The sequence below is a fragment of the Triticum aestivum genome, chromosome 7B (genome assembly GCF_018294505.1).
Source record: "Triticum aestivum cultivar Chinese Spring chromosome 7B, IWGSC CS RefSeq v2.1, whole genome shotgun sequence".
NCBI classification, from domain to species: domain Eukaryota; kingdom Viridiplantae; phylum Streptophyta; class Magnoliopsida; order Poales; family Poaceae; genus Triticum; species Triticum aestivum.
This window is the reverse complement of record NC_057813.1, coordinates 260,409,362-260,432,501: the sequence shown is the minus strand read 5'-3', so window position 1 is coordinate 260,432,501 and position 23,140 is coordinate 260,409,362. Positions and strand designations below refer to the sequence as shown.

The following is a 23,140-nucleotide window of genomic DNA, read 5'->3' as shown; positions in this document are numbered from 1 at the left end:
CCCTATAGATCTTGATGCCTAATATATATGCAGCTTCTCCAAGGTCCTTCATTGAAAAACACTTATTCAAGTAGCCTTTTATGCCGTCCAAGAATTCTATATCATTTCCCATCAAAAGTATGTCATCTACATATAATATGAGAAATGCTACAGAGCTCCCACTCACTTTCTTGTAAATGCAGGCTTCTCCATAAGTCTGCATAAACCCAAACGCTTTGATCATCTCATCAAAGCGAATGTTCCAACTCTGAGATGCTTGCACCAGCCCATAAATGGATCGCTGGAGATTGCACACTTTGTTAGCATTCTTAGGATCGACAAAACCCTCCGGCGGCATCATATATAGTTCTTCTTAAGATGCCCGTTAAGGAATGCCGTTTTGACGTCCATCTGCCATATCTCATAATCATAGTATGCGGCAATTGCTAACATGATTCAGACGGACTTAAGCTTTGCTACGGGAGAGAAAGTCTCATCATAGTCAATCCCTTGAACTTGCCGATAACCCTTAGCGACAAGTCGAGCTTTATAGATGGTGACATTACCATCCGCGTCCGTCTTCTTCTTAAAGATCCATTTGTTTTCTATCGCTCGCCGATCATCGGGCAAGTCAGTCAAAGTCCATACTTTGTTTTCATACATGGATTCTATCTCGGATTTCATGGCTTCTAGCCATTTGTTGGAATCTGGGCCCGCCATCGCTTCTTCATAGTTCGAAAGTTCACCGTTGTCTAACAACATGATTTCGAGGACAGGGTTGCCATACCACTCTGGTGTGGAACGTGTCCTTGTGGACCTACGAAGTTCAGTAGCAACTTGATCAGAAGTACCTTGATCATCATCATTAATTTCCTCTCCAGTTGGTGTAGGCACCACAGGAACATTTTCCTGACCTGCACTACTTTCTGGTTCAAGAGGTAGTACTTCATCGAGTTCTACTTTCCTCCCGCTTACTCCTTTCTTGAGAAACTCTTTTTCCAGAAAGGATCCGTTCTTGGCAACAAAGATCTTGCCCTCGGATCTTAAGTAGAAGGTATACCCAATGGTTTCCTTAGGGTATCCTATGAAGACACATTTTTCTGACTTGGGTTCGAGCTTTTCAGGTTGAAGTTTCTTGACATAAGCATCGCATCCCCAAACTTTTAGAAACGACAGCTTAGGTTTCTTCCCAAACCATAATTCATACGGTGTCGTCTCAACGGATTTAGACGGTGCCCTATTTAAAGTGAATGTAGATGTCTCTAGAGCGTATCCCCAAAATGATAGCGGTAAATCGGTAAGAGACATCATAGATCGCACCATATCCAATAGAGTGCGATTACGACGTTCGGACACACCGTTACGCTGAGGTGTTCCAGGCGGCGTGAGTTGTGAAACGATTCCACATTTTCTTAAGTGTGTACCAAATTCATGACTTAAATATTCTCCTCCACGATCCGATCGTAAGAATTTTATCTTTCGGTCACGTTGATTCTCTACTTCATTCTGAAATTCCTTGAACTTTTCAAAGGTCTCTGACTTGTGTTTCATCAAGTAGACATACCCATATCTACTCAAGTCATCAGTGAGAGTGAGAACATAACGATATCCTCCGCGAGCTTGAACGCTCATTGGACCACACACATTGGTATGTATGATTTCCAACAAGTTGGTTGCTCGCTCCATTGTTCCGGAGAACGGAGTCTTGGTCATTTTACCCATGAGGCATGGTTCACATGTGTCAAATGATTCATAATCGAGAGACTCTAAAAGTCCATCAGCATGGAGCTTCTTCATGCGCTTGACACCAATGTGACCAAGGCGGCAGTGCCACAAGTATGTGGGACTATCATTATCAATTTTACATCTTTTGGTATTCACGCTATGAATATGTGTAACATTACGTTGGAGATTCATTAAGAATAAACCATTGACCATCGGGGCATGACCATAAAACATATCTCTCATATAAATAGAACAACCATTATTCTCGGATTTAAATGAGTAGCCATCTCGTATCAAACGAGATCCAGATACAATGATCATGCTCAAACTTGGCACTAAATAACAATTATTGAGGTTTAAAACTAATCCCGTAGGTAAATGTAGAGGTAGCGTGCCGACGGCGATCACATCGACCTTGGAACCATTCCCTACGCGCATCGTCACCTCGTCCTTCGCCAGTCTCCGGTTATTCCGCAGCTCCTTCTGTGAGTTACAAATGTGAGCAATGACACCGGTATCAAATACCCAGGAGTTACTACGAGTACTGGTAAGGTACACATCAATTACATGTATATCAAATATACCTTTAGTGTTGCCAGCCTTCTTGTCTGCTAAGTATTTGGGGCAGTTTCGCTTCCAGTGACCCTTCCCCTTGCAATAAAAGCACTCAGTCTCAGGCTTGGGTCCATTCTTTGACTTCTTCCCGGCAACTGGCTTACCGGGCGCGGCAACATCTTTGCCGTCCTTCTTGAAGTTCTTCTTACCCTTGCCCTTCTTGAACTTAGTGGTCTTATTGACCATCAACACTTGATGTTCTTTCTTGATTTGAACCTCTGCTGACTTCAGCATTGAGAATACTTCAGGAATGGTCTTCACCATCCCCTGCATATTGTAGTTCAACACAAAGCTCTTGTAGCTCAGTGGGAGCAAATGAAGGATTCTGTCAATGACCGCCTCCTCCGGGAGGTTGATCTCCAACTAGGACAGGCGGTTGTGCAACCCAGACATTTTGAGTATGTGCTCACTGACAGAACCGTTTTCCTCCATCTTACAACTATAGAACTTGTCGGAGACTTCATATCTCTCGACCCGGGCATGAGCTTGGAAAACCATTTTCAGCTCCTCGAACATCTCATATGCTCTGTGCTTCTCAAAACGCTTTTGGAGCCCCGGTTCTAAGCTGTAAAGCATGCCGCACTGAACGAGGGAGTAATCATCAGCACGTGATTGCCAAGTGTTCATAACGTCTTGGTTCTCTGGGATGGGTGCTTCACCTAGCGGTGCATCTAGGACATAATCTTTCTTGGCTGCTATGAGGATGATCCTCAGGTTCCGGACCCAGTCCGAATAGTTGCTGCCATCATCTTTCATCTTGGTTTTCTCTAGGAACGCGTTGAAGTTCATGTTGACATGAGCGTTGGCCATTTGATCTACAAGACATATTTTTTGCAAAAGTTTTAGACTAAGTTCATGATAATTAAGTTCATTTAATCAAATTATTTAATGAACTCCCACTCAGATTAGACATCCCTCTAGTCATCTAAGTGTTACACGATCCGAGTCAACTAGGCCGTGTCCGATCATCACGTGAGATGGACTAGTCATCATCGGTGAACATCTCCATGTTGATCGTATCTTCCATATGACTCATGTTCGACCTTTCGGTCTCTTGTGTTCCGAGGCCATGTCTGTACATGCTAGGCTCGTCAAGTTAACCCTAAGTGTTCTGCATGTGTAAATCTGTCTTACACCCGTTGTATGTGAACGTAAGGATCTATCACACCCGATCATCACATGGTGCTTCGAAACGATGAACTTTAGCAACGGTGCACAGTTAGGGGGAACACTTTCTTGAAATTATTATAAGGGATCATCTTATTTACTACCGCCGTTCTAAGTAAACAAGATGCATAAAACATAATAAACATCACATGCAATTATATAGTAGTGACATGATATGGCCAATATCATATAGCTCCTTCGATCTCCATCTTCGGGGCTCCATGATCATCTTCGTCACCGGCATGACACCATGATCTCCATCATTGTGTCTTCATGAAGTTGTCACGCCAACGACTACTTCTACTTCTATGGCTAACGCGTTTAGCAATAAAGTAAAGTAATTTACATGGCGTTCTTCAATGACACGCAGGTCATACAAAAATAAAGACAACTCCTATGGCTCCTGCCGGTTGTCATACTCATCGACATGCAAGTCGTGATTCCTATTACAAGAACATGATCTCATACATCACAATATATCATTCATCATTCATCACAACTTCTGGCCATATCACATCACATGACAATTGCTGCAAAAACAAGTTAGACGTCCTCTAATTGTTGTTGCATCTTTTACGTGGCTGCAATTGGGTTCTGGCAAGAACGTTTTCTTACCTACGAATAACCACAACGTGATTTTGTCAACTTCTATTTACCCTTCATAAGGACGCTTTTCATCTAATCCGCTCCAACTAAAGTAGGAGAGACAGACACCCGCTAGCCACCTTATGCAACTAGTGCATGTCAGTCGGTGGAACCTGTCTCACGTAAGCGTACGTGTAAGGTCGGTCCGGGCCGCTTCATCCCACAATACCGCTGAAGCAAGAAAAGACTAGTAGCGGCAAGCAAGTTGACAAGATCTACGCCCACAACAAAATTGTGTTCTACTCGTGCAATAGAGAACTACGCATAGACCTAGCTCATGATGCCACTGTTGGGGAACGTTGCAGAAAATAAAAATTTTCCTACGGTTTCACCAAGATCCATCTATGAGTTCATCTAAGCAACGAGTCATGGGAGAGAGATTGCATCTACATACCACTTGTAGATCGCGTGCGGAAGCGTTAAAGGGAACGGTGATGATGGAGTCATACTCGCCGTGATTCAAATCACCGATGACCAAGTGCTGAACGGACAGCACCTCCGCGTTCAACACACGTACGGTACGGACGACGTCTCCTCCTTATTGATCCAGCAAGGGGGAAGGAGAGGTTGAGGAAGAAGGCTCCAGCAGCACGACGGCGTGATGATGATGGTGGAGAGGCAGTACTCCGATAAGGCTTCGCCAAGCGCTCAACGGAGGAGGAGAGGTGTTGGGGAGGGGAGGGGCAGCGCCTTGGATCAGGTGTTCAGCCCTCCCCTCGCCCCTCTATTTATAGGGGAAGGGGGAAGGGGGCCGGCCCCCTCTAGATGAGATCTAGAGGGGGGGCGGCCAGGGAGGGGGCTTGCCCCCCAAGCAAAGGGGATGCGCCCCCTTTAGGGTTCCCCACCAACCCTAGGCGCATGGGCCCAAGGGGGGGCGCGCCCAGCCCTCCAGGGGCTGGTTCCCTGCCCCATGCGGCCCATGAGGCCCTCCGAGAGGGGTGGCCCCTCCCAGTGGACCCCCGGAACCCTTCCGGTGGCCCCAGTACAATACCGATATGCCCCCGAAACTTTCCGGTGTCCGCATGACAACTTCCCATATATAAATCTTTACCTCCGGACCATTCCGGAACTCCTCGTGACGTTCGGGATCTCATCCGGGACTCCGAGCAACATTCGGTAATCACATACAAGTCTTCCTAATAACCCTAGCGTCACCGAACCTTAAGTGTGTAGACCCTACGGGTTCGGGAGACACGCAGACATGACCGAGACGGCTCTCCGATCAATAACCAACAGTGGGATCTGGATACCCATGTTGGCTCCCACATGCTCCTCGATGATGTCATCGGATGAACCACGATGTCGAGGATTCAATCAACTCCGTATGCAATTCCCTTTGTCAGACGGTATGTTACTTGCCCGAGACTCGATCGTCGGTATCCTAATACCTCGTTCAGTCTCGTTACCGGCAAGTCACTTTACTCGTACCGTAATACATGATCCCGTGACCAGACACTTGGTCACCTTGAGCTCATTATGATGATGCACTACCGAGTGGGCCCAGTGATATCTCTCCGTCATACAGAGTGACAAATCCCAGTCTCGATCCGTGTCAACCCAACAGACACTTTCGGAGATACCTGTAGTGCACCTTTATAGTCACCCAGTTACGTTGTGACGTTTGGTACACCCAAAGCACTCCTACGGTATCCAGGAGTTACACGATCTCATGGTCTAAGGAAGAGATACTTGACATTGGAAAGGCTCTAGCAAACCGAACTACACGATCTTGTGCTATGCTTAGGAATGGGTCTTGTCCATCACATCATTCTCCTAATGATGTGATCCTGTTGTCAACGACATCTAATGTCCATAGTCAGGAAACCATGACTATCTGTTGACCAACGAGCTAGTCAACTAGAGGCTTACTAGGGACGTATTGTGGTCTATGTATTCACACGTGTATTACGATTTCCGGATAATACAATTATAGCATGAATAAAAGACAATTATCATGAACAAGGAAATATAGTAATAATGCTTTTATTATTGCCTCTAGGGCATATTTCCAACAGTACGCGTGTGTGATTCCGATGCCCACGGAGAAATGCGATATGTATGCGTGTGAGAGAGATTGCACAATTCATTCACGTATCACTATCTAGAGAACGTGGATGTGCATCGCTTGAACATAAATCAATATCTACTTCGTACCATGGCCAAAGATACAATATCGATTCACCGCTATAAAGATTGGACACTCACATATCACATTTTTTCTTTCTAAATAATCCTTTTCAATTGTGCATGCCAAAGTTACAGTGATGTTTCTTCAAACAACCAATGTAGCTATCATGTACATGCACCATTGTTAGTCTTGCATTCAAATTCATTAGTCTTGGATGATTTAAGGTTCTATTATGAAGTAATATATGTAATATTCATATATGAATTCAATGGGTATGCAATTTATGAAATGGAGACTATGTAATCATATGAGGTAACACTTTTAAGTAGAGGACAACAATATCCATTTCTTTTGTGGGACTACAATATCCATTTATTTTTGTGCGCCTCTACAATAACACGTCAATGCATTATATTTAAAATAAATAACCAATGGCACTAAATTATCTATTTACACAAGAAGTACATAGGCTAAGCGTTTGATCCCTTTTTTGTGAACGCGCCTCTACACCCGTACGATTGGCCGCGCCCGTGTGAACATCCAAGTTATCGGTGCATCATCCCGAGTTATTGTATTTTTTTATGGGGTGGACTTCACACTAGTTATTAACTGCTGACGCGTGCCCCGTGTACACAGTCTCACATGACCTTCCCGCTAGCATTGTCCAAAATTAGTTGAAACTGGATACGAACGATCCCGCGGGCGGCAAAATCTCCCGCCTCCTTCTAAAATTTCCGCCACCTATTCCTTAGCATGCGAAATTCCCCTTTTGTCCTTGGTGCACGGAGAACAACAGTTACAATACCACCCCCATCTACATAATAGGTTGGGTCTGATTTGGTAACTTTCGGTTCCCCCCACCACACGACACCCCCATTTCATCTCCCCCTCCCGCAAAAATGACTAACTACACAGAACCAGAGCATCTTACACCACGTCCTCCGTACTTCATCGGCCTTTCTACCCGTCCCCTCTTGAAATCCTAGACTGCTCATCCACCGGCATACCAGAGCCCATTCACTGCCAGCGGCGTCCACCTCGCCGGATCTGCTTCTGCAGCCGCATCTACCCCTCCCATCTCCCCTAGAAACAATGTACCATAGCCCATTCAGTGTCGGCCGTGTCCACGGTGCCGGATCTGCTTCGCCGTTACTATCATCAACCGCAGCGCATCTGTAGCGGCTCCTTCGTACTCCCCATTGGAGACGCTTCGTCCACACCCCCCGGAGCCGCCCCACCGACGCCCCTGTCGACGGCCTCTGATCCTCTTCCCCGACACCTTCCTCAACCCTATCGGAGCCGCTTCGCTGACTTCATCGTCAACCCTACCGGAGTAGCTTCGCCTATACCATTCTCAACCCTACCGGGGCCGCTTTGCCAACTCACAAGTCCACGGCCTCAGATCGGCTTCATCGCACCCTCGTCCAACCTACCGGAGCAGCTTCTGACGCCCCTTCCACGGCCGTAGATCTGCATCATCAACACCATCCTGAACCCAACCATCGGAGCAACTTCATCGACGCCCTCGTCCACGGCCTCAGATCTGCTTCGCCTACACTATAGTTCACCCTACTGGAGCCGCTCCACAAACACCGTACTCAATGGTTCTAGATCTCCTTATTGGACCCCGACAGCTGATAAGCCAGAAGTATAGGGGATCGCAACCGTTTTTGAGGGTAGAGTATTCAACCCAAATTTATTGATTCGACACAAGGGGAGCCAAAGAATATTCTCAAGTATTAGCAGTTGAGTTGTCAATTCAACCACACCTGGAGAACTTAATATCTGCAGCAAAGTATTTAGTAGCAAAGTAGTATGGAAGTAACGGTAATAGTGGCAAAATCAACAATAGCAGTTTTGTAGTAATTGTAATTGTGGCAATGGTAAAGTAACTAAGCAAAGATCAATATGTGAAAAGCTCATAGGCATTGGATCGGTGATGGAGAATTATGTTAGATGCGATTCCTCATGCAACAGTTATAAACTAGGGTGACACAAAACTAGCTCTAGTTCATCAATGTAATGTAGGCATGTATTCTGAATATAGTCATACGTGCTTCTGGAAAAGAACTTGCATGACATCTTTTGTCCTACCCTCCCGTGGCAGCGGGGTCCTATTGGAAACTAAGGGATATTAAGGCCTCCTTTTAATAGAGTACCTGACCAAAGCATTAACACTTAGTGAATACATGAACTCCTCAAACTACGGTCATCACCGGGAGTGGTCCCGATTTCTGTGACTCAGGGTGACTAATGACTTGCAAGATAGTATCAAGAACTCACATATATTCATGAAAACATAATAGGTTCAGATCTGAAATCATGGCACTCGGGCCCTAGTGACAAGCATTAAGCATAGCAAAGTCATAGCAACATTAATCTCAGAACATAGTGGATACTAGGGATCAAACCCTAACAAAACTAACTCGATTACATGATAAATCTCATCCAACCCATCACCGTCTAGCAAGCCTGCGATGGAATTACTTACGCACGACGATGAGCATCATGAAATTGGTGATGGAGGAAGGTTGATGGTGACGACGACGCCGGATTCCCCTCTCCGGAGCCCCGAACGGACTCCAGATCAGCCCTCCCGAGAGAGATTAGGGCTTGGCGGCGGCTCCGTATTGTAAAACGCGATGAATCCTTCTCTCTGATTTTTTTCTCCCCGAACATGAATATATGGAGTTGGAGTTGAGGTCGGTGGAGCCTCAAGGGGCCCACGAGGCAGGAGGCATGCCCAGGGGGGTAGGCACGCCCCCCAACCTCGTGGACAGGGTGTGGGCCCCTGGTATTGATTCTTTCGCCATTATTTTTTATATATTCCAAAAATATTCTCCGTGAAGTTTCAGGTCATTCCGAGAACTTTTATTTCTGCACAAAAATAACACCATGGCAATTTTGCTGAAAACAGCGTAGTCCGGGTTAGTTCCATTCGAATCATGCAAGTTAGAGTCCAAAACAAGGGGAAAAGTGTTTGGAAAAGTAGATATGATGGAGACGTATCGACTCCCCCAAGCTTAAACCTTTGATTGTCCTCAAGCAATTCAGTTGACAAACTGAAAGTGATAAAGAAAAACTTTTACAAACTCTGTTTGCTCTTGTTGTTGTAAATATGCAAAGCCAGCATTCAAGTTTTCAGCAAAGATTATGAACTAACCATATTCACAATAACATTTACACTACTAGGGAAAAGCCTAGCAGCAGCGCGGGTTTTGGGCCTCTCAGTAGCGCGGGGACCGACGCTACTAATAAGGTGTTACAGCTAACGTATAGCAGTAGCGCCTGTTGTCCCACGCTATTGCTATACATGAATAGCTGTTGCGCTCTTTAGAAAAGGGTGTTGCTGATATTATCTGCAGCGCTGTTTACAAGGAAGCGCTACTGGTAAGGCGGCGCTACTGCTAAATTCCCCCCCCCCTCGCTACTACTAGTGTTATTAGTTTTTTCCCTACATATTTGTTTTGTATTTGAATAGGCTTTATACAATAATCTTTAGCATATCATACACATACAAATGTAATCATAGCATATACATACAATTAGTCTCATCAAATCATGTCATCATCATAATCATCATCCAACACAAAGTGGTCTCTCGTCATCATCTCGAAAATAGCGATACAAGTCTCGATTACTTGCAAATACATCGTCATCCATCTAAACAATGATATACGCGAGAAGAGCTATCTATTTGAGTAAATGAGTTCGTATCCCTCTCTCGCATTAGCGTGAACCTAAACTAACTACTGCATGTCTCTCGGAAACCAGAAACCGGTACACCTGGGCCTGACACTCCGGCAACTCGTCGTATATATACTCCTGGCGTAGCACTTCTTCGCCATCTATGATCTATGCACCTGCATCGTCACATGATTCGATGATATGCAACATATATAGTTGAGCAATAGAAAGAGACAGACTTGGCAAAAATAGAAACAATATATCATAAGCATAAATAACAAAGTTCATCGTACCCAAAATGCCCTAACTAGAGTGATTTTGGCTAGTCGAGGAGGAGGACAGTTTAATTACATCACAAATAAAGTTTCACTGTGCATAACTCAAAGTTTTGTCATACAGAAAGTATGGACTAAACGGAAACATTGTCATATATCGACAATCACTCCACCATGTCGTGCCATCCATCCATGTCAGGGAGATAGTCCTCGAGCTTAGTGAAAGGCTTCATGTCGAGACGCTGAGAGGCTATCCATGTTCAGACGTCTTCCCGCGACATTTGTCCTTCTCCGTAGAACATCCCTGTTTTTCCGATGACCTCCTTCATGATGATTTGGGCAAGTTCGCGCTGGATGTTATAGAACTCAGCTCAAAGTCGATGATCCTCGATATCTCCTATGTCCTTTGCCCATTGCAGAATATGGGCATCACCGGATCTAGGTGACATGCGAAGGTTCTGGTGATCCCGTTTGTACTCCAGCATGTGGTGTAGGACATAGAATCCATCATTAAGAGAATCGTTCGGTAGCTAGATGCAGCAGAAGTCGGTCTTATGGCTGAAGGCGACCCTGCCGCCCCTTCTCTTCTTGTCCCTGACCTCTCCACCCCTTGCTTGGTAGTAAAACATAGCACTATCGAGAACATCCTTGATGTGGGTGTAATCCTTTTTGTGAATGTTCTTCGACGAGTCCAAGTAAAGAGCGTGGGAGAATCGGGGGTAGAGGATGATGAGGACGGCGCGCCCGCCGCTGTGCAAAATAAGTACACCTCAAATTAATTAGCCTCCACCGTGCAAATGAATGATTGAAATTGAAGGAAGGATAGCAGCGCGGATGACTTACACGGGATGATAAGGCACGAGAATCGCCTCCTTGTCCTTATTGGCGAGCATGAAACAGATGATGTAATCCCTCGCGTATTCACCGTGCTTTGCGCAGACTCCCAAGAAGCCCTTGTGCATGTAGTACGGGTCAGCGACACAGATATGAGGTATCTGCTCAACCTCAATGATGTAGTTCATGTGCAAGGCATAAAGGCGGACAAACGTAAAATCCAGCTTCTTCACATGAAACATGTCGAATATGTAATCGAATCAAAGGAAGAACTTATCCGCGGGGAAGCTGTCGACGTACGACATTTGCCGCGGAACGTTAACCACGTAGTGTGGGTATCCTGAATCTTTCGAGGCGATGAGGCCTTTCTCTACCCGCAGCACATCTTCATGAAGTCTCCTTAGATCACCGAATCTGGCCCGTAGCCCTGTTGCAGGTAGGATTGGTTGACCGGGGATATGCCATTTATCCGCATCGGGGATATCTATACGGTCCTGAAGCCGAGGCTGCTGAGGCGGCTGGATCATAGAATCAGCTTTTTTGCCTTTCCTCGCTCTCTTCCTAGACTTCTTTACTACCGGAAGGTCGTCCATAATAGGTTGAGAAGGCAATTCAGGCACTGACTTATGACGCTCAAACCCTAAGGAGGCGCCAGTATAGACATACTGTTCAGCGCCATCGTCATCCTCATCCTCATCCATGGCGACGTCATCAGCGACTAATGGAGCCTCCTCCTTACCCCGTGTGCTATCTCCCAACCCGACACCCGACGCTAATTGGGTAGGTGGGGTGTTGATGTTCATACCTTGTTGAGGCTGCGTGCTCGTGGGTGTGCTCCCGACCACCTTCAGACAAAGCAGACTCTTTGGCCACAACAGGACCCACCCATTGCAACAATCACCAAGCCGCCGCAGGGTCTCGTCGTCATCTCCCACTAGTACTAGAGGAGGCAAATTCTCGTGGCCCGGTTTGACACTGGCCACGGAAACCTTGAAGATGTTCGGGGGGATCGGCTGGCTGTGGAACAATGGTTCCTTCGGCTCAATTATCGTCACCTTCCCCACGTCCACCTTCTGGTCGCCGATGGTGTACAATATGGTGCACGGGGTTTCGTCGGCCTGCAAAGAAAAGTTTGCGACGTGAGACATCCGAAAGGTAATGTAAACGGGGGATTATACATTTATATTGAAGGGGGCCGGTGTGATAGAAACCATGAGGGCGTCGAGCTCAGCCAAAGACGAAGCACCGCCGAGCATGTCCGGTGTGGGAGCCGGTGCGGGAGCCGGTGCGGGAGCAGGTGCTGGTGCAACGCTAGTCGAGCTGCTCCCAAAGAAGTCAGCAAGGGGAAAGTCCTCTGCATTTTTTTCTGGATTTTGCCTTGTCCAAGTGAAAACGGCCGGAACCAAGGAAGTAGACAAATCTTCAACCACCTATTTTGCGGCAGCTACCGCTGTTGCGACTGTCTGAGATGATTTCTTCTCAACCGCAATCTCAACCTTCTTGTCGATGTTTTCTTCAGTTAACCTCTGTCTTTCCTTTCTCTCCTCCGTGGTCTCACGGTAGTACTTCTTCCACGTGGCGCCGTCTCCGACACCGTGCACGCGTCCATACGACGGTCGAGTACCACCGGTTGTCATTTCAATATGTTCAACGCCCGGTTGAATGGAGTGTCCCACTTGGGCCTCGCCAATGCCTCAGACGGTGACTCGCTTTCGGCCACAATCCGTGCTGCTCTCTCTACAAAAGGCACAAGGATCGTTTACAAATATGACTAACATGTGTAGTCAAATTGATCAGAAACTAAAATTACCAGCAGTCTCATGAACTCCGTAATGACCGATTTTGTCTCGTAAACCTTCTTCACTGGGTCCCAACGATGTCGGGCCCTGAGGATGTCACGCTCCTACGGGACGGTGAACTCCGCCAAGGGGTCTGGGATGCCCAGACTCGCGACTTCCGCGTCCTCCTTGGCACATTTGGACCTCTTTCCGCCGTAACCACAACTTCCGAGGTGGTGGCTCCCAATGTTCCTCTCTTGAAGCCCCTTCACGTACTTAGACTTTTTTTTGGCAGCTTCGGCCTCACAAGCCTCCTTGAATATTTGAAACTGCTCTTCCGTGATTGTCGGATTATCCTTTACAATCTCGGAGTAGGGTTCCTTCTTCTCGATGATCTTTGCTTTCACTTGATTTTTCCTAGCGGCCAACGCGTTGCTAAACTTGGTCATGGCGTGTTTGTTTATCATCTTCAATGCCGGGTCCTCATATGGATCTTCATAATCCTTCTCATTCCGGCCCGGGAACAAGAATATCTGGTGAAACTTCTTTAGGAGGGAGCTCCTCATATTTTCTATCTTCTATAGTTTCTCATCATTGATGGTGGCGATTGTCCGTACGATGCAACCTATTTGATTGCCGTAGCACGTGCACGCTTCCTCGGGCGCCTTTGGCTCAAAATTGCCGTCGTCCACCTCCATGACCACCAGTCTAGTAGTCCTGAGTTTGTTAGGAAGTCGTTGCCTCTTTGCTTTCGGTTCTACACCGGCTCCGCTCCGCGAGGCAGCGCCGGTCTCAGTCTCAGCTCCGGTCTCGATGCCGGTTTGAGTCTCAGCGCCGGCCTCAGTCTCAGCACCGGTCTGCGTGTCGGTCTCAGTCCCCGATGCCACTGGCGGGCCCAGCAACAACATTGGTTGATCGTCGGCAAGGCTAAAAAATTCGTCTGCCGCCAGGTAGACGTCGTCGCAATCACCAGAACCCTGTCCTTCATCGTTGCTAGCCATGTTTCCTATGATTAAATCTAGTCAATTAATTCTAGACCTAATAAAATTAATAATGACATAAAAAAGGCCTATTGTTTTGCAGGAATGTTGACTCCTTCCTGGCGCAGCAAATCCCGAGCACTCGATATGTCCTAGTTTGTAGCACAAGTCATGCCGAAATTCACGGAAAATTTCGGCATGACCTTTCTAAAAAGTGGACAAACCGAGAACCTAAAATTTGCCGGAACAGAAATGAATCAACATTCCGGCAAAACATAGGCCACTCAGCTTCATTCCTTGGAAATAGTGTTCAAATATCCCTTTTCGACACCGCAACACATGTCCAAATATACACGAGCAACCACATGTCCACATTTCAGAAGCTAATTCAAAAACAAAGTGTAGAAGAAAATTCATTTAACTACTAATAGAACAAAATTCAATTAACTTTAGTGCTCTATAATGATGAAAGGAAAAAATCCAGTTAACTACTAATTTCATTCATTTAGGTTATTCATTTAACTTCACCTAATTAACCTACTGTACCACTACTACTAGCAGCACTACTAACCTAATTAACCAAGCAAAACTCTACTGCCCTAACTGAAAAACATCTAATTAACATCTACTAGTACCACTACTGCCCTAACCTAATTAACATATACTAGTATCACTATATACTATACAGGCATCATCTACCCTAATTAAACCCTACTACCCTAACTAACTTTTCCTGTAAACCAAATTTTTTGCTCTAAACTAATTTTTGCTCTAACATCTACTACTTAACACCCTTTGCTCTAAACTAAATTTTTTGCTATAAAAAAACTTTTGCTCTACTAATTTTTGCTCTAAATGCAAAGAGAGAGGAGTGGGGGTGGGGTGGGGGACTTACAGAGAGGGGAGAGACGGTGGTGGGGAGGTGCTCGACGATGGAGGCAGGGGCGGAGAGGGTGGGCTCGAGCACGGGCAACAGCGGTCCTAGGCGGGCTCGGGCGGCGACGGTGAGGTCGAGGGCGGCCTCGGGCGGCAGCGGTGAGGACGAGGGCGGCCTCGGGCGGTGGCGGTGAGGATGACGGCGGCCTCGGGGGGAGGCGGTGAGGTTGCGGGCGTCCAAGCCAGCAGGAGACGACGGTGAAGTGAGGCGACGGTGAATTGGGGAGACGACATCGAGGGCGAGGGATTTGGGGAAGAAGTGGTGGCCGGGGGGACCGCTGTTTAAGTGTAACTTAACGGTAGCGCGTTTCCGAAAACGCACTATAGCTAAGTTAGCTACAGCGCGTTTCCTGAAACTCGCTACTGCTATTCCTTTCTCCTTTTTCCCTTTTTTCAGTTATTTTTCTTTACATTTTTTTCCTTCTCCTTTTTCTATTTCTTTCATTTTCATTTACTTTTCTACTTGTTTTTCATTTCATTTTATTTTCGTTAGCAGTAGCGCCTTACACATAAACGCGTTGCTACAGCAAAGTTAGCAGTAGCGCTGTTTCTAAAAGAGCTCTACTACTATGTGTAGCCGATCGGCTTAGCGGTAGGAATTTTTGTAGTAGCACTTTTCCGGAGGGACGCGCTGCTGCTATATGTGTATCTACAACGCGTTTTTCTCGAGCGCGCTGCTGCTATCTAGCAGTAGTGCCCTTTTTCAACACGCGCTACTGCTAAAGTTCTGTGTATAGGATTTTCCCTAGTAGTGTTAGGTCTCATGTTTACTCATATCAATGGCATAATCAACTAGCGAGCAATAATATAAATCTCGGATGACAACACTTTCTCAAAACAATCATAATATGATATAACGAGAGGGTATCTCACTAGCCCTTTCTGAGACCGCAAAACAAAAATGCAGAGCACCTCTGAAGATCAAGGACTAACTCGACATTGTAATTCATGGTAAAAGAGATCCAATCATAGTCATACTCAATATAAATTAATAGTAATGGATGCAAATGACAGCGGTGCTCTCCAATTGGTGCTTTTTAATAAGAGGAGGATGACTCAACATAAAAGTAAATAGATAGGCCCTTCAGAGAGGGAAGTAGGGATTTGTAGAGGTGCCAAAGCTCTGTTTTGAAATACAGATAAATAATATTTTGAGCGGCATACTTTCATTGTTAACATAACAACCGAGAGATCTCGATATCTTCCATGCTATACACATTATAGGCGGTTCCCAAGCAGAATGGTAAAGTTTATACTCCCCCACTACCAACAAGCATCAATCCATGGCTTGCCCGAAACAACGGGTGCCTCCAACTAACAATAGTCCCGGGGGAGTTTTGTTTGCAATTAATTTGATTTGGTTTGAGCATGGGACTGGGCATCCCGGTGACCAGCCATTTTCTTGTGAGTGAGGAGCGGAGTCCACTCCTCTTGAGAATAACCCGCCTAGCATGGAAGATACAGACATCCCTAGTTGATACATGAGCTATTCAAGCATACAAAACAGAATTTCATTTGAAGGTTTAGAGTTTGGCACATACAAATTTACTTGGAATGGCAGGTAGATACCGCATATAGGAAGGTATGGTGGACTCATATGGAATAACTTTGGGGTTTATGGAAGTGGATGCACAAGCAGTATTCCTGCTTAGTACAAGTGAAGGCTAGAAAGAGACTGGGAAGCGACCAACTAGAGAGCGAAAACAGTCATGAACATGCATTAAAATTAATCAACACTGAGTGCAAGCATGAGTAGGATATAATTCACCATGAACATAAATATCGTGGAGGCTATGTTGATTTTGTTTCAACTACATGTGTGAACATGTGCCAAGCCAAGCCACTTGAATCGTTCAAAGGAGGATACCACCCTATCATACCACATCACAACCATTTTAATAGCATGTTGGCACACAAGGTAAACCATTATAAACTCTTAGCTAATTAAGCATGGCATAAGCAACTATAATCTCTAATTGTCATTTCAAGCATGTTTCATTCATAATAGGCTGAATCAGGAACGATGAACTAATCATATTTACAAAAACAAGAGAGGTCGAGTTCGTACCCGTTTCTCTCATCTCATGCAATCCATCATATATCATCATTATTGCCTTTCACTTGCACGACTGAATGGTGTGGATAATAATAATAGTGCACATGCAATGGACTAAGCTGGAATCTGCAAGCATTTAATACACAGGAGAAAACAAGGTAATATGGGCTCCTGGTTAAGTCAACAACATGCATATAAGAGCCACTTCAACATTTTGATCATGGTCTTCTCCTCTTAACTCCCAAAGAAAAGAAAAAAAATAAAACTATTTACACAAGAAAGCTCCCAACAAGCAAAAGAAGAACAAGAAATCTTTTGGGGTTTTCTTTTAATTATTACTACTACAAGCATGGAAAGTAAACTAGCTAAAAGCTACAACTAATTTTTTTGTTTTTTCTCAAGGTTATTCGAACACACAAGAAGAAGACTTAAAACAGAAAATAAACTAGCATGGATAGTACAGTGAAAAAGTATGGGCACCGACAACTGGCATGAGTGTGTGAACATGAATGTAATGTCGGTGAGAAATACGTACCCCCCAAGCTTAGGCTTTTGGCCTAAGTTGGTCTATGGCCACGGCTGGCCTGGTGGATATCCGAAGTTGTAACTGGGGTCGTACTGAGATGCAGCGGCTATTGCCTGATGAGCTGCAGCTTGGAGGCGAGCTGCCTTCATCCTCCTCTCATACTCGTTCGCCTCCTCCCTGGTTATAACATATCTCCCTTTGGCCTGGAAGTCAAAGAAGGCAGGAGCAGGGAGAGCAACATGGACAGTGCGACGTCTGTCAAAGATTAGTTGGTATTAAAGGAATTGTTCATTCCTCTCAACAAACTGATGGAGAACCATAGAATTATTTAAAACAATACAAAGGCTAGCCAACTCGCTTGGAGAATGCTCCCTCGATCAGTTCCTTCGCTAGCCGTTCGATGAGGGTTGACCAAGTCTTTTTTTCGCTGCTGGTCGTTGGATCTGGCTGGAGAACATGTGTTGTCGTTTTGACCGTGCAGTGAAACGTGAACGGGGAATGACCTGTGGGCTCACGCAAAAGTGGATTTGCTGTGTCAAAGTTTTTTGGGTGCGGGAGCGGCCTCTCCTGCCGTGCCGCGTGCGCGCATCATGGGCAGCGCCCAGTTTCTGGTTTGCTCGCTCCTCTAGTTCGCCTGTTGGTGCGGCTGCAAGTGGACCTGCCTGCTCTTTGGTCCCACATGTCGATCTGATGGCTGTGACCTTTTCATGTGCGCGTTGCCTCCTCCATCGTGTCGCGTCCCGGGTCAAACGTGCTTGGGGCCCGCTCCTCGCGCGCTCCTGCATCATGCGTTACGGGGAGTAGTTGCGCAAGGATAGACCGATGCATATGTGCCCAGCATATGCACCCACGTCTGCTCTATAGCGATGATGGGTGGGTCTGCGCTGCTCCTGGTCCCGTTCATCGGTGATACTGGCTGCGTGCGCGTCTCGTCGCCATCGAGATTCATCAATCCCATCTGCCTGTGCGCCACACCCATCCTTCTCGTCAAGCCTGCGCCCCCTCCGCATCGTCTCCTCCCTGCTCCCTCCTCCCTCCTCTCCCACGTCGCTGCCCTCGAGCCCGTGGCCCCTCTACCTCGTCTCCTCCACACTCCTCCTCTCCAACGCCACTGCCCATGATGTGCCGTCAGGGACGCCGTCGACACGCCAAGGGTACGTAGCGATGGAGCTCATCCCGATCCCAGCAGAAGCCCGATCCTAACACTATTCACTCGATTGACAAGACCAGGGTGACAGATTGGATCTAGGGCGCCCGCATGGCCTCGCGAGCGCTACCGCCTGGATTCGCTACCCGCCGCATGGAGTCACCCTGGCCGCCGCATCGAGTCACCTCCGTCGCCGCCGCCTCTATCGTCGCGGCCAAGAATCCCGTCCAGGCAAGGTAACTTCCTCTGAGTCCCTGTTCTCCCTAGTCCTCCTGCCCTGCTTGATGTGTGTGTGTGTGTGTGTTGTGTGCGTTTAGCCATCCGCCTCCCTTCTGATCTTCAGATCTCCATATTTGGTGAATGCGGTGTTTTGGTTTCGTTGGATTACTATCTGTATTCGGGGATTAGCTACGAATTGATGTTTTTAGTTCGAGTGTGGATGTTTGACAATAGTGATTTAGGTCTTTTTGTATAAAAGAATGATTACCTCGGTCTATTTCTGGAGAAAATTCCTAGGAATTTGATTGACGGAGGCATCACTATCTGGTGCTGGATTATACATTACGTTCTACACTCGCTCCGCCAGTCCCAGAGTTCTTAAACCACGGAAAGGAACATATCACCATTTTTTAGTCTCTTTGTGCGCTGTTCAAAATAGAGAAGAATACAAACTTCCCTATTAGCACACATGTTCAGAACCAAATGTCGGTGAAATAAAGGTCTACTTTCAGTATGCATATGCAGGAGCTCATCAATCGGGCGACCTAAATTTCTCCCCAATTTATCTCTTATCGTTCAGTACAGAATTTCAGGTTTCCTGTGGTTTTTGTTGCCAAGGCTTGATCTTTATTTTGTGTTTTGCAGATGATTGCAGTTGATGCCGATACTATCGAGACCCGAGTGCCGAGAACGAGTGCCTCCTCCATCTTCCCCTCCTCACCAAGGATGTCAGATCGATCTAGGATCTTATCCCCTAATTTTGAGGCTTGCAAATTCAAAGATGATTAATATTTACTTTTCAAAAACTTATGGTATTCAAGTTCACAGAAGAAACCAACTTACCCATGCAGTAACTTATTCATATGCCTATGCAACTGCACAACTAACTTTAATTTTAAACTTCTCGATCTCTTTTGTTTTATCCAACAGGAAACAAAATGATACATTTGTGCATCTTTCACAACATTAAAGAATTATATGGGTCATGCTTTTTGAGCCATAGCTAAATCAGAGTGAATCTAAACATACCCAGCTAATGTTTTAGAAGACTTTAAGTGCTGGGACATCAGAGGATAGAAACACACATGCATGCTTACATTCATGAACATAACTATTTGTAGTGATCCCCATCAAAACTGCAAATGAGAAGATAAAGTTCAGAAAACTCTTACAACTGTAATCCCATCTCAGTTAGGAATATAAGCAATTACACAAAAATCCAAAATCACATGATTCTTCTTCGGCTGAACTCTACCATGTAGTTCATCATGCGCTGCAAGATGGAGAACACAACGCAGAGGCCAGGCTCATGTGCCATGTAGTATAACATTTAGAAAGAATGTCTTGGAAATTGCAAGTAGATGATTACGGTTACCCTGTAACTTTAGGAGTAAGATATATATGGTGATAGAATCTAGAGATGCTTGCTAATCTATAACAATAAGATCCAGTCACGTGTAATATGTTTTACTCACAGTAATAGGGAATCAATTTGACTGAAAGTAATCATATTATGGTGTGGCATGAAGAGGTAGTTCACTAACCTTTGTTAGGTGCTCCATCCTTTGTCACTCTGATTTGATTTCCTAATATCTGGCTTCTCTGAACAGATTTGTGCAGATTTGAGAAAGAAGAGCAATAATCCAGCAGAAGAATTTGGTGAATAAGAACAACTTAGCATTTCTCTCTTGTGAACACAGTCGTGCCTGCCTTTTGGTTTTATTACCTACCATTTCAATCATACTTGCGGGACGCTACACAAATGAACCAGATCTACACACTATATGTTGAAAAGAAGGTAATTCTACTTGCCTCCCAGTAATCTTTTCCTACATGTAAACTGATGAATTGCCTGGATTTTGTTTTTGGAGAAATTCCTCAAAATCATGCGCGGAACACAAGGTACTCTAATCGTTCCTTCTGTACTTGGTGATCTTCTTTGCCATTTAATAGCTTCTTCGTGTTTCTATAGGATACGCCCATGCTATATGACAACCATAGTGAGCATGTCAAAAGTTTAACATGCTTATTATAATTCTCTTCTCTGTAAATTATTATACGAAGTTTCTACTTTACTTGGTTTACTCTTCTGAAGCTCACATGCTTTCCCTAAAGCTTGGTGCTGACAATCATAAATCCATTATGGGCTCACTATATAAGATAATGAATCTGTATTCTATAGACTATTGTGGTAAAGAGGGTTTTGTCAGGTTACTCATTCCCATAGATTGAACCTATGTTTCTAACTTCTGGTCATGATAAAGAAAATGGGGTTTAGCTCTTTTAGTCAACATCTATTTAAACCAACAAAAGATCTTTAGTTCCACCAACATACCAATTTTGCTGGTACTCGTATATATTATAATATGCTGCTTCCATATTGTTTTCTCCCAGGAATTGCAAGGCATTCAGGTTCTCTTTATAGCTTTCCTACAAAGGAACATATTGCAAAACTAAGATACATAAAATTGTTCCTGACTTATGAAAGACGGTTCTTCTACCTACAGGTCTGCCCCTTATCTACAGGTACATCCATGCATTCTTTATTCTATTTTTGCAGTGAACTACTGATCTTCGTGATTTAGTTTAGTGCTAGAGTTAGCAAAATCTACTGATCTTATATCTTTCTCATGTTCCCCTAATTTGGATGGTCTACCTTTGGCTATGAATGTACGTATATTATTGTCATGTTCCCCTTATCCCTGCATCACTAAACAATGCTGGCAAACTAATGTCCCTTTGCCCTATGTAATGGTGTTACGGGCTGCCATTTGTTTTGTCGAGCTTACTAACTGATTTTTTACATTATCATGAATATGCTTTAGGCATGCCTCTTCTCTATTTCGGTGGCCCTTTTCCAGTCTCTTCATTTTCCGATTATACTCATGTTTTCCTGTATGTAGATGTGATTATAAATGGCATTAAGAATGAGTAGATCCGACTCGGGGAGGGCATGGTTGATGTATGCAACCATGGGAGTGTCAGCTTAGTCTGGTCCTCATCAAACAAAGGCTCCTGGACTTGGCCAGCCAGAGTTATGTGAAACAAGGTTTTTTAGGGAACTCCTTTTAAAGACATGTGTATACAGAACACATGTTTCATCGTATTCTCTTTTTTTCACGAGTTGTTGAAAAGGTCTTATGAAGCTTTATTGATAGTGTTTCAACTGAGATGAAGTGTCTGGATGATAAGTTTTTGCAGATCTTGGAGATCGTTATATGTTCTGTACAATGCACTGCACTGGATTCAAATAGTCTGGGAGTATTGCATGCCTTTGTATTGTGTTCTTGAACCTTGCTAAGTTTCTCCATGTCCAAGTCTTTTGTTCTAAGAAAAAACTCTTTTGTTGCATCCACATTAACCATATGTATTTACATTTCCATGTTTGAATTGTAAACTGTAGCTGCTTAAAACTTTGGTATAAAATAAAGCCCTTACTGGTAGATGAGGCACGTTATTAGCAATGTTTCACATTTTCTTACTTGCAATACTATGCTTGGCTGTTCAGGTCTTCCAAGACCTAAATCATCAGAAATCCAGCACATAAAACACCTTTTTTTAAACTTTAGTTACCCTGATATAAGCCTTCGTCCAATTTTCTTATACGGAGGGGTTAGAAATAGTTACCTTGCTTGCTCAAAACTAAATCTACTGATAAATGGATTTTTTTTAAAACCACACATGGTGTTTAGTGGATCTCATGGATGGATTGGGTTGTGGCAGCAGTTCTTGGGTGCAATATCTATCTTGATAAAGCGATCAATCAGGGCACATTGGAGGCAGAAGAAGAGAAAACGTTTGGGGCATCTGTGGTGTTGAACATTCAGTGTTTATGTGCTTTGTACATGCACGGCCAGTTCAGTAACTAGACTTGTGCTGCTACTTTTCACATGCTAGCTTATTTGAAAAGCGCTAACAGTGTGTGCCACATGTAAACAGTCCATGTTGAAAGAATAGAAGCAGAAGTGTAGAGATAATGTAATTGGTCAGTCAGGAAATTCAGTCTCAATGAGCTCAACTAATGACATGTGTGAGTTGAGCCTGAGGTCATTTTCAAAGTAACAAAAGTATTTTACTTTCCTTTTCATGTCAGTGGTCGCTGGTACTTACATGTTGTATCAGGTTATCAAAGGACTGCAATCATATACATTTTATAAACAAATAAAACACTCTTATGAAGCATGTAGTAGACAAATAGTGCTACTAATAAATGGATTTTTATGTCAGAGCACAAATGGTGTTTAGTAGGTCTCTGTGTCATTTTGCGCAATGGGAGATTACTCAAAAAACACATATTTTCAACATAGCACGATCTTCAATGAGATTCTATACTAGCAGATTAAAATCTATAGGTACATCTCATTGTAGACAACAAACCTCCATTATTTCTTTATTAAAGAGGATTGATTTTATTCGTAAAAAGTGTAAGTGCATTTAGTGCCC

At 44.7% G+C, this 23,140-nt stretch overlaps 1 long non-coding RNA gene across 3 annotated transcripts; it reads left to right on the top strand.

Moving 5' to 3' along the window:
- The first annotated feature begins 18,168 nt into the window (after window positions 1-18,168).
- On the top strand, window positions 18,169-22,784 carry LOC123155563 (uncharacterized). 3 transcript variants are annotated; one of them, XR_006477493.1, is made up of 4 exons: window positions 18,177-18,485; window positions 18,562-18,714; window positions 19,343-21,223; window positions 21,601-22,784. It is a non-coding gene; the product is annotated as an uncharacterized lncRNA (long non-coding RNA). The 3 variants fall into 3 exon arrangements; XR_006477495.1 differs by having other exon boundaries at window positions 18,169-18,485; window positions 18,557-18,714; window positions 19,343-22,784; XR_006477494.1 differs by having other exon boundaries at window positions 18,184-18,485; window positions 19,343-22,784.
- Window positions 22,785-23,140: the final 356 nt, after the last annotated feature.